General features: G+C 56.3%; 1 protein-coding gene across 8 annotated transcripts in view; it reads right to left on the reverse strand.

Annotated features, from left to right (window-relative positions):
* Positions 1 to 3,304, reverse strand: part of BCORL1 (BCL6 corepressor like 1) — an 84,980-nt gene extending 81,676 nt beyond the window's left edge. For 2 of the 8 annotated variants that reach the window (XM_004606420.2, XM_055122798.1), the window contains exon 1: positions 1,492 to 1,625. The gene's annotated coding sequence lies outside the window, so the exon portion shown is untranslated. Of the gene's footprint in view, positions 1 to 1,363; positions 1,423 to 1,491; positions 1,627 to 2,475; positions 2,559 to 3,165 lie in introns of those variants that run through there. The other 6 variants (XM_055122799.1, XM_055122801.1, XM_055122802.1 and 3 more) reach the window with 6 other exon arrangements.
* Between the last annotated feature and the right edge of the window lie 8,348 nt (positions 3,305 to 11,652).

Genomic DNA, 11,652 nt, shown 5'->3' on the forward strand with positions numbered 1-11,652 from the left:
CGGCAACGGCTGCGCCGGCCCCAGCAGGAGCAGCAGCGGCGGCGGCAGCGGCGGCGGCGGCGGCAGCGCCGCCCCGGCCCCGCCCCGCCGCCCGCCGGAGCCCCACGCCCCGCCGGCCCGCCCCGCCGCCGGACTACTCCCCCAGAAGCCCACCGCCGGGCCCCCCCTCCGCGTACCCCAGCCGCGATCCGCTCGAATCCTGCTCCGCCGGGCCTGCTGTCCGTTCCGCACGCCCCTCCGGACCCGGGCTGGGGGAGCCCTGGGGTTCGCGGCCATCCCTCGCCCTCCTCCTCCAAGGGCTGGGGGATTGCCCCTGATCCCGAAACCCGGCCCCGTAACCGGAGCTTCCCTCCTCGCAGCCCTCGGCTTCGCTCTCAGTCCCCTTGCCTCCAGGCCTGGCGCGAAGCGGGTGGAGAGCTTGCTAGCCGGATCTCCCCCCCCACCCCGCTCGGTGTGCCGGGGCGAGTGAGAATTGCCCCCAGCTCATCCTCCGGCAATTTAAGCCCCCTCCCTCCCCGCCGTGCCCGGCCCGGCAGCCCCCGCCCCAACAGCGAGGGCAGCGGAGCCCGGGCGCTCCGAAGTCGTCCCCCGCCTTTTTTCCAGGGACTCGGATAATTGCCCCTGCCCCCATCACAGCACTCCCACTCCCGAACCCAGGCCCCGCCGCCACCTAGGGGTCCCCCTTACCCTACGGTTCCCGCACCCCAACACCGGGGAGAAAACAGCCCTGAAGAGCACCCGCTGCACCTCCCCTCGGAGGTTGGCGGATATTTTCTCCCGGTCTCTTCAAGACTTCCTCACGGACAGTAACCCCCCCTCCAAATAAAAAAAAAAAAGCCCCTTCTCGCCCTGCCCTGCTGGCCAGTCTCCGTTCGGATCATCGGAGCCTCGGCTGGCTGGAAAGGGGTGGGGGACCAGGTAGTTAACAAGAACGTAGCCTCCACCTCCCTTTTCCAGAAGTGGGGTAATAGCAATGGTTACCCCCCACCTCCGAATGAACCCGACCCCCAGTTTCCATGGAGACCCCCGCCCAGCCGACAAGTCTCTCAGATCGCGGTGAACAAGTCTCACCTGGCTGCAGGAGAAGGGGGCATCGAGGGGGTAGGGTAGGGCAGGGATGGGGTACGAAGGTGGGAAGTGGAGGGGAGCTGTCCCGAAGGGAGGGGCGAGGACGGAGCGAGCTCCAGGGAGCGCTACGTCCGGGGACGCTGAGGACGGCGCCCCCGGGGGGCAAGCCGAACAGACGCCGGGCGCAGAAGGGACAGGGCTGAGCGAAGGTTTAAGAAAGAAGCGGGTGGGGGGATACGAGGAAGCCGGGAGTCTAAAGGGGTGGAGGGCTGGGGGAGAGAGAAAAAAGACGCACCTGTTCCCGGGTCGGCTCCGCGGGGAGGCTCAGGCCGCCACCCCGGCTCCCTCCTATCCCCACCGAAGCGCCACCCGCTGAATACTGCCCCGATCCGACGCCCCCCTCCACCCCTTCTCGCCACCGACCTCCTTCTCCTCTCTCCGCGGCGGCGGCGGTCGGACTCTAGGAACTGAGAGGAAGAAGGGAGGGCTCAGCAAAGCGGAGGAGAGACAGAGCCACACACTGGCAGCAGCCGCGGCGAGCGAAAGAGTGAGGGGGAGAGCGGTGTGTGTGTGTCTGTGTGTGCGAGCGAAGCCTGGTAGAGTGGGTGCCGGTCGCAGGGCTCGACGGGAAGTGGAGTCCGGCCGCGTCCGCGGGCGGCGCCAGCCCCCACGCCGCCAGACTACAACTCCCAGAGTGCTGCCCGTCCGGGGGGAGGAATGGGGAGGAGGCGGCAAAGGGGGGGAGCGAGCGAGAGAGGGAGGGACGAAAGCAGGGAGCAAGCAAGCGGCGGCGAAGGGGGCAGAGCCAAGCAGCCCCGGTGACACTGGGAGGGTAGGGGAGGAGGAGGGGATCGCTGCAAGGACCGAGCGGATTCCGGAGAGGGAGGCAGCGGTGGCTGCAGCAAGCCGGGCAAAAAGCTAGACTCCCGGGAGAGGCGGAGGCGCTCGATCCGAGGGGTTTCGAGAGCCCCACGCCCCCCACCTCGACGCCCCTAGAAGAGGGAGGTTGAGGAAAGGAGAAGATCGGTGCGCCGCGGCTCTTTCTTTCAGCGCTCTCCCCTAATGCCCCGACCTGACTTTCTCCGGCCACTGGTGCCCGGTCCCAGTGAGCAAAGCTGGAGACCCCAGATCTCCCCTGCAGGGAGGCACAGAACAAATGCATTCAGCCCCCTTCTCCCAGGGGCCTGAGGGAGGCTCCCCCTAGCTGGCAGGGCGTGACTCCCCCTTCTTCCTGCCCCCCCAGTCTTCACCACCCCCCCATCTCCCTCCCCGGAACCCCTCCCCTGAAGCGGGGCTCGTGTCTCTCTCCCAGCCAAGAAACGGACTCCCTCCTGGAGCGATTCCCCAGCCCCTTCCCGGACTGGGCCCTGTCCACCAGGACCCCCTTCTTCGGCGTTGCCTCCTCACCTAAGTAACAGTGGGGGGTGCGACCCAAGTCGGAGTGCTGGCGACTTTCCCTCCGAGACTAGCCGTCCTCGACCACGTCGACCCTGTAGACAGAGAGAGAGGAGCGCATGAATACTCTGTTCTTTCCACACACATACACACACAGCCACCCCAAGTTCAGATCCCCCTGGAAATGTTACACAGGAAAGAGCGGAGGGCTCGATCGTGGAAGTGAGCTCAAGGGTGAATCCCAGTTCTCCAAACCTCACCCCAGACGTGGAAATCCAGGGATTCGCCCCTTGTCTCCAAAGCTATGCAAACTGCTGGGGCCGAACGGAGGTGGGGGGACGGTCATCTAACCCCCAACGTTTACGCTACACGCAACGGAGCTCCATGTAGGAATAAGATCCGAAGTAGGCTGCCGCCGCGCGCGAGAAATTCCACCCCCCCACACACACCCCGCTGCAGTCGTCCACCCCCAAACACAGACCCCTAGGAGAGTTTGCGAGCCGAGGAAGGCGCGGAGGAGCCGCGCCGGGAGAGCGGACGAGCGAAAGGGCAGAAGCTGGGAGGGTACGCGCCCCCCGCCCCCCAAGCCGACTCCAGATGCTCCAGAGGTGGGCAGGGGGTACGGCAGCACCGTAAACGGTGTCTTTGCCCGCTTTTCCCGGAATCGCTGCCGAACCCCGTCTAACACTCCGAGTTGCTCACCAGTCTCAGTCCCTCGCCGCATTCGGGCAGCCCGGGCGGACACAAACTCCGCGGAAGCTGGCCTCCGTCGCCGCCGCCGCGCGGCCGCGGGCCTCCCTCCCTCCGCTGGCGGCCCCGCTGATCTACCTTCGCCCCCGGCCGAGGCCAGACCCCGCTCGCAACTCCACGCCCCTACTCCACCCCCGGCTCCCCCTCCCCTCGCCCTCTCCCCGCGGGTCCGGCCCAGCCCCTAGCGCCGCCCCGCCCTACCGCTCGGTCCCGAGCCGAGCAAGTGCCCCGAACTCGCCCCCCGCCCCCACGCCCAGGCCAGTCCGGCCGGGCCTGCTCCCCCTCTCGCCCCGCCCCGCCCCCGAATCCACGTCCTACTTCGCCACCCAACTCGGCCCGGTCCGGGTTCGGCCCGCGCCCAGGCCACCGGAGTCCCCGGTTCGGTCCGGTGGACCGCCACCCACCCCGCCCTTGCCTGGGTGCCGGCCTGGCCCGCTGCCTGTGTCCGCCCAGCCGGCCCAGGCGCGCGGTCCGGGTCCGGGTCGCGGTGCCGGCCTCGGTCCCGGCAGCGTTGGCGCGTCTTGCCACGAGGGCTCGGTCCACGCAAGATCCGAACCCGTGCGGGGTGGGGGCCGCGGCAAGCAAGTTTCTTTATCTTCCCTCCGCCCCCGCCGCAGGGCCGCGCCGTCCTCCCCCCCACCCCCCCACCACCACATACCCAGCGTCCCCCTTTACCTGGGCAGAGCCCCCCGGCCGCTGTCGCAACTTTGCTCTTCTCCGAGCAGCCAGGGAAGCGGGTAGAGCGGGAGGAGGAGGGAGGTGGCGGGGGGGGGGGTGCTGGGATCAGGCCGCTGGGCTCCCGGAGGACACGTGGGGGAGGAGGGGAGGGAGGAGGAGGAGGAAGGGGGGGCGGGCCTGCAGTTCTCGGGGCTCCCCCTGCCAGCCCCGGGGAAGCCGGAACCTCGCCGGGCAGCCGCAGACCCCGCACTGGCCACGGGGGAAGAACGGACCCACCTTCCAGGGCCAGTCCCCGGCTCCAGGAAGCGGGAGGGGGGGCCGGGGGGGCCTCTTGCAACGCCGCTCGGGGTCGGAGAGCGTTTTCGCTCGAGCTTTCTGTGTGACTCTCTGGGCGTTTAGCCTCAGTGTACGGGATCGGGGGGCGTAGGGTCTTGCGCACGCGAGGGGGCGTCCCCGCCGGACGCCCCGCCCCTCCGCCGGCCCCCCACTTCCCTACGCGGGGCGACCTCAGTGCACGGCACTGGCGTTCAGGCACCGAGGCCGCCCGCGGGCGCAACCCCAGCGAAGTGGGACAGGTGCTGGGGAAGGGAAAATGCCGGGGCTCGTGGCTCCGCCTCGCGTCTCCACACGGCCCAACCTTCGTGGCACCCCCGGGGGCTGCAAGCCCCGAGGGCCGCCCTGCAAGGGCAATCCCGGGCCTGGGCAGGGAGACGTCTGAACGCGGTGGGGGGGGGGCGCGGGAGGGAGAGGCTGGAGGGAGGAAGGAGGAGGAAGGGGACTGTAAAGGGGGAAGCCTGCTTTAGTGGGGCCCGCAAACTTGGCTCGAAGAGGACTTGGCTTCTGCGTGCTTGGCCCAGGCTCCTCAGTCACCAAACCAAGCCCCTTGACCCTTAACCCTTTCCCTAACGACTCCCCGCCTGGCCTTAGGCATCAATCCTTGTATGTGTTTACATCCCAGACCATCCCCTAGACTGAAGGCTGAGCAGCCTGCGGTCCGCAGTAGGACTCCGATGCCTTTATCTGAACGGCAAGGAGGAAAGCAATTTGCCATGCGATCTGAAACTGACGGCAGACTTGCTCAGGTCCCAGGGTGTCTCCGTCTTTGCAGCTCCAACCCTGAACGGTGGGGGGGGACTTCAAAGACAGCGCTCCAGCCCAGAGGGTATTAGGGGACTGTACCCAGCAGTTCCGGGAGGGTTCGAGGCTTTGTGAACAGAATGGGAAATGAATAGCAGGAATTTGGAGGGGGGTGGGGGGTCGATGTGTGAATGCATTGATAAAGTTTGTTGCGATCTAATGTGTATCCTGAGAAAGCCAGAGAGTCATTTGAAATAGAAGGAAGGATTAATGTCTTCCTCCTCCTCCCCCCACCCTCCACTTTTGTCCTGGGCCCAGAGGGTCCCTCTCTAAGCTATGAGGTGTCTTCCTTGGACGGATTTTAGAGATGGCAGCTGAGACTTGCCTGGTATGTCTCCCTCACCTGGTTTTGAAGGATGTGTGTGAGTTGTAGGAAGGAGGACAAGCACCGGGGCTGCAAGTGGCTTTGCAGTCACCTGAGGCCTGCTGACCCTTCTTTCCTTCTTGTCTTCAGCAACCTCCAACTCTTATTGGCAGCGCTGTGGACCTAATGGCCTTACCATTGCACTTTGCTTTGGAAACATTTTCACTAGTAGTTAGGTTTAACCACCCCCACTCCCCCCCACACACACATCTCCAAACACTTTAAAATGTTTGCTTAATCTAAGTTGCACGAAGGGAAAGTGAAGATTTGGGAGTGATTTGCTCAAACGAAGCAACATATGAACTCCAAATGAAGGGCGGTGACCCGAATCCTCGCTTCTGTGATGGGCCTGATAATGCAGGCCCCATGATTGGGCTTTGATTTAACCTGGCTGAGGATATTGATCTTAATTTATCTGCTAACTGTTAAATCTCCACTGCCCTTACGATCCTTAGGACTTTTCAGAAAGGGCCCTAGGGCAGCTCCATTCCCTGGTGTGAGGCTAGACTGGGTTCTGGGCACTTGTCTCCAGTGTCCTGTGTTTCACCATTTGGCTGCATCATTTATCTGGTGAAATGAAGGTTGGGGCAAGATGGCTATTTCCTGGCTGCAGCTCTAGCTTCTCTGAGCCCTTTTCCTGTTGGGGGCCACACTTCCTGTCCTACAGGAGATGATGGGAAACCAAGGAGCAGAGTGGGAAGAGCTGTGAGGAGCCTTATGAAGAAGAGAGATAAAGAGGATTATTTTATTTGACCCTAAAGCCCAACAGAACCACAAGAGCTTGCCTTTTAAGAGCCTCAGAGTGTTGACACAGCCCTTTCATTTGTGTTAGTTAATTTGTTTCTCTCTACAATGCTTGGGTTTTGTAATTGACCAGACTGAGAGTGTGTGCATCTCTAACACCCTCCAGGAAACTGAGTCTGGATGTCTAGGAGTGCCTTGCTCAAGGTAACATAATCAATGAGTTCTGCAGTCTCCATTACACCAGTGGTTCTGACTTCACATCTAGACTTATTGGAAAGTATGGTCCAGGGCCAGAGAGGTAGGACCGGGGCTAAAGCATCCTCCTTGTAGGCAACTGACCTTAATTCATATGCACCCATCACATACGGTCCCTCAAACACCACCAGGAATGATCTCTAAGCAGAGATCCAGGTGTGACCCCTCAGTATTGCCTCCATTCAATTTTCTTCCTATCTATAAGAGCCACTAGCTGGGGTCCTGGACTCCAAACAGCTTGGTGAACTGAAAAGAGAATTGTTTAGGGAGTTCCAAGAACAGAATCCTAGTCCTTTCTTGTCTGTAATTAGCAGTGGGACCCCACGCAAGGCCTAACATTTGAGTAGTGCCAGCCTGATGCCCGATCCTGTGTTCCGTCACCTCCAAAATATGAAAATCAATAATCAATGCATTAATTATTGCCCTACGTCCTCACAAGAGTGCCCTTGAACATCAAATGAGATCTTATACGGGAAAGAATTTTTTAAAAAATATTTATTTGGAAGACAGGACAGGGGAAGGTGGTACGGAAAGCACGCAGCTAACCTCGGTTCAATTCCTGACACCAATAGGGTCCCCTGAGCCTTACCAGGAATGATCTTTGAGAGCAGAGCCAGGTGGAAGCCCTTAGCACCACTGGATGTGACCCCAAAACAAACTTTAGAAGCCATCATTACTTGGGAATGGGGACAATAGGATTCACACAACAATGCTCAGGTGCCACTCCCAGCTCTGTGCTCCAGGTCATTCCCTGTGGTGCTGGGGGGGGGGGTGGCAGGCTACCATATGGCACCAGGTGTTAAAAAGAGGGTCAGCCACATGTAAGGTAAGTGCTTTAACCCCTGTAATATCTCTCTAGCCCAGTACATGAGTTTTGTATACTGTAAATTACTGAACTCACCCACCAGCCATCAGTATGGACATTTCCAGCCACCAGAGGGGTAGCGCAGAGATGGAGGACTGCCATCAGCCTGGGCCCTGACTTCCTGGCACTGACACAACAAGACATACATGGGGCCGGAGCGACAGTACAGTGGATAGGGTGTTTGCCTTGCATGAGGCCCATGAACTGGATTTGATCCCCAATATCCCATATGGTCCCCTGAGCACCACCAGGAGTGATTCCTGAGTGCAAAGCCAGGAATAACCTCTGAGCATCACCGGGTGTGGCCCCAAAACCAAACAGAAAGAAAAAAAAATCAAGGCATGGGGGGTGTACTTTAGGCCCCAAACTAACCTTTGGCTAAATTCATAGGATAATTGTTTCGATCCTCTGGTTCTGCCTCAGAGGTCTTTTCTCCTTTGTAAAAACAACCCAATCTTATGAAAACACTCCAGTCCCAATAGTTCAGAGCTTTAGAGTGTGAGAATGAAAAGAAGGTGAAGCGTCTGGTCATCTCTTAATTTCCCAGCGCTGCAGTCAGCTAAAGGTGGTCAGGCTCGGTACTTCGGATCTTCTTGTAAGTCACCCTCAAGAGTTGAAGGGCGCAGGGGCAATAGAGGTACCTAAAGAGCCTTAGGGTACACGTGGGCCGAGCACAGCTGGAAGACCTGAGAAGAGAGTGAGTGCCTGCCCACCTCCTGACAATGTTTCAATGTTGCAACTTAGCTCTTTTCTCCCTGGTTTCTGGGCCCCAATGTTGCTTTTTATGTTCAGCCAGGAGCCTGGCGGAGGGTCGGGGAATTCACTGCCCCTTTTGGGCCTAAATGTTCCCTATTTCAAAATCTCCGTGCACAAAGCTACTGCTGCAGGTTGCTGTGGTGGGGGGTGGGAGAGGGATGCATCCCACAGTCCCCCAGCCTGCTGAGCTTGGGGTCCAGCTGGGGAGACAGTGTGTCTGGTTAAACTTAGCTCTGTAAACAGCCAACAACTCTGTGGATTTTATAGTCAAAGGGGGTGGAGGAGATGAGGCAGGGGGTTAAAATCACCCCCGGAGGCCTCTCGAGGTCAAACCTTTCCTTTTCCTTCAGCCGGTTGGTTAGGCACTTTACAAGGTCCTTAATCAAACAGACTGTTAGAGGAGGAAGGGACTCTGGGAAATCCTCTGCAGTCCCCAAATCATGTCCACCTAGCTTCCAGAACTCTCCCCTGATGTAGTTCCAACCTCCTTTTCTTCCCTGTTTCTCACAAGCTCCCTATCCTTACCGAACTAGCCCCTCACTTCCTTGATGGTCCCCTTCGGTTTTTTTCTAGGCCCTTTTTAGTTCGTCCAAATCCAACTCAACAGTTACTCAGCCAGCTCTTCAGGTAACTTTTTCTGACCACCACCCCCCCATCCCTTGGAATTTAGCTGCTTTTCAGAGCCCCCCCTCCTCTTCGCACCCAGTACGGAGCCTGTCCGTTTATTTAGTGCTTCAGCCATGCTGCCTGGCAAGCATTCTAACAGGGTTTTTACTAAATTCTTTGCATGACAGCTCCCAGTATTTCTCATCTCTGTACTGCAACTTTTTCCCTTTCTAGTTTTCATTTTGGGGCCCACACCTGGCTGTGCTCAGGGCTTACTTCCTGACTTTCTGCTGAGCAATTGCTCCTGGCAGGGCTCATGGGATCGAACCTGGGTCAGCTGCATGCCAGGCAAGAAGAGCCCTACCCGCTATGATGTATCTTTGTTCTCTTGCCTTTCTTTACAACTTCCACCCCCACCCCCTACTCCGCCATCCCCGCCGAGGGTGGAATCAACCTTCTACTAATGTTTGCTAGATGAGTTGATAGATGTTCAAATCCAGCCTCCTTATTTAATAAAATTTGTTTTTGTTTTGGGGGGTCACACCTGGTGATGCTCAAGGTTTACTCCTGGCTCTGTACTCAGAATTTACTCCTGGTTTACATCCTGGAAGCCTTTTCAGATCTTTCCTAGGCTCCATTTTATAATTGAAGCTGGAAAGTCAGGGGTGGGACAATGGGGGAATTGAAGTGCCCAACGTGATAGCCTTAAGAAATGACAAAGATGGGACTCAAATTTAGCCTGCCTGACTTCAGAGACTATGTAACCATTCAATGATAAAAGAACCAAGGAAAAAGAGACCAACCAATACTTAAAAACTATGTCTTTAAATAGCAAGAGAGGAAGCCAGGATTCAGCCTCAGTTTCCCTACTCTAAAATAGAGGGCTGGGGCTGGAGCCATAGTACAGCAAGTAGGGCATTTGCCTTGCATGCGGCCAACCTGGGTTCAATTCCCAGCATCACCAGGAGTAATTCCTGAGTGCAGAGCCAGGAGTAACACCTGAGTATCGCCAGTGTGACCCAAAAAAGCAAAATTAATTAATTAATTAACTAATTAATTAATAAAGGGGCCCAGGCTGCAGCTAAAGTGCAGCGGGTAGGGCATTTGCCTTACAAGCATCTGACCTGGGTTCAATGCCCACATCTCACATGGTCCCCTGAGCATTTCCAGGTATGGCCCAAAAACCAATAATCAAAAAGCTTCCAAGATCAAATGAGTTTTTGTATATTAGTATCTAAAAGCAGTATAAGGCTCCGAGTAGTTGCTTTGTAGATTTTTTTAACTTGAGGATTTTTAAATTTTGTTTTGAGGTCATATTTATGGGATCAGTACTTATTCTTGACTCAGGCATCACAATCGAAGGATCCTAAGCAGTTTCAGGGATCAAACCGTGATGAACCATGTTTAAGGCAAGTGCCTTAGCCCCTGTACTAGCTCTCCAGTTCCTAAAGGTGTATTTCTAACAAGGAGAATGGAATAAGGTCCAGCAAGACCTTCCAGTAAAACCCTTACTTCTTCCACTGAGGATGCTAAATACTACTGAATGCCAGAATTCTGTGGATACTTAATCCAGTTCCTGGAGCAACTGCATTCTCCTGGGTATGGTGGTGATTCTTGGAGCCACTGCGATGTTGCCATGGGCCTCAAGTGCCCTATTGAACCCACAACCACCAATTTTGATCCTCTCAGTTGCCTGTTTTTGTGTGTGTGTGTTTTATTGCTTTTTGGGTCACACCCGGCAATGCACAGGGGTTACTCCTGGCTCTGCACTCAGGAATTACCCTTGGCGGTGCTCAGGGGGACTATATGGGATGCTAAGTTCGAAAATGGGTTGGCAGCGTGCAAGGTAAACACCCTACCCGCTGTGCTATCCAGCCCCCCTCAGTTGTCTATCTTTGAACTCTCCTTGTACCTGGCCAAATCCTTCAAGCTTTCTATCGCTGTTGTTTGCCTCTGAAATCCTGGTCCTCTAGGTGCAGTGCTGCAGAGCTCAGCACCCGGTGCTTTCCTGTGCTATGTGCTGCTCTCTCCTTGTCTATCTGTGGGTACTTGTTTCAAATGCATTGGCTGCCAACAACTCTCCACGAATACTTGGGGACTGTTTGACAGCTTGGTGAAGGAGCTCGAGAGAAATGGGGGTCTGGGTTCACTCAAATTCTACCCACGCTACATGGCCCAACTCTTCATTTCCCCACCCAGCCACCCACCCTTTTGCAACCCCACACTCACAAAATACTTGCAGAATCTCTCTTGTCTCTTAGATTTGGAACTATTTTCATGGCAAGGGCCACCATTGACGATATCTTCCATATAGCCGAGCATTGTACTTGCAACAGTAACTGAACAGACTAGCATATAGTTTTACTGCTATTGGTAACTTACCATAAAGTGCCATTATTTTATGCTTTCTAAAGGATGTTTCTGTGTGTTCTTGTTTGTCTTCCTTTGCCCACTAAATGGTAACGGACTCCAGAGGAAGATTTGTCCATTAGGGGAAGAAAGTCACCAGATGATTAGAAAACAAGTTGAGACCTGAGGTTCAGATTTGTTTTTAAACTCAGGGAGCCAATGTTCTTCCTTCTGCACAAATTCTGCCTAAATGCTTGTGCCAAATTCTTCCAAACTTTAATATACCTGAGAAACCCCTTTTCACCCAACCTTGGCTGACTGTGTGTAGTTTGAGGTGGTGTATTATGCTCTGAATTCCTAATAATCTCAACTAGGAATTCTGAACCCAAGGATTCTTGAACAAAACCTTGAAAACCAGGGAGCACTTTTTCAATTTCTTTGCTTGATGTCACACCCAGAAGTGCTTGGGGTCACTCCCGGTAGTGTTCAGGGAGTCGTGTGAGGCCTCCACCCTAGCTATTTTAACCATCTCCCTGGTCCCAGATCTTTGTCATTTTCCTCTTCATCTGAGAACTTCAAACATTACACTACCAAGGGTTTGATAACTTTTTCCCATCATGGATCCTATTTAAAACACAGTTCTTTGTTACTTCGCTACGGCCTGACAGTATTCTACGGATTTTAA

This window comes from Sorex araneus, chromosome X (genome assembly GCF_027595985.1).
Source record: "Sorex araneus isolate mSorAra2 chromosome X, mSorAra2.pri, whole genome shotgun sequence".
Taxonomy (NCBI): domain Eukaryota; kingdom Metazoa; phylum Chordata; class Mammalia; order Eulipotyphla; family Soricidae; genus Sorex; species Sorex araneus.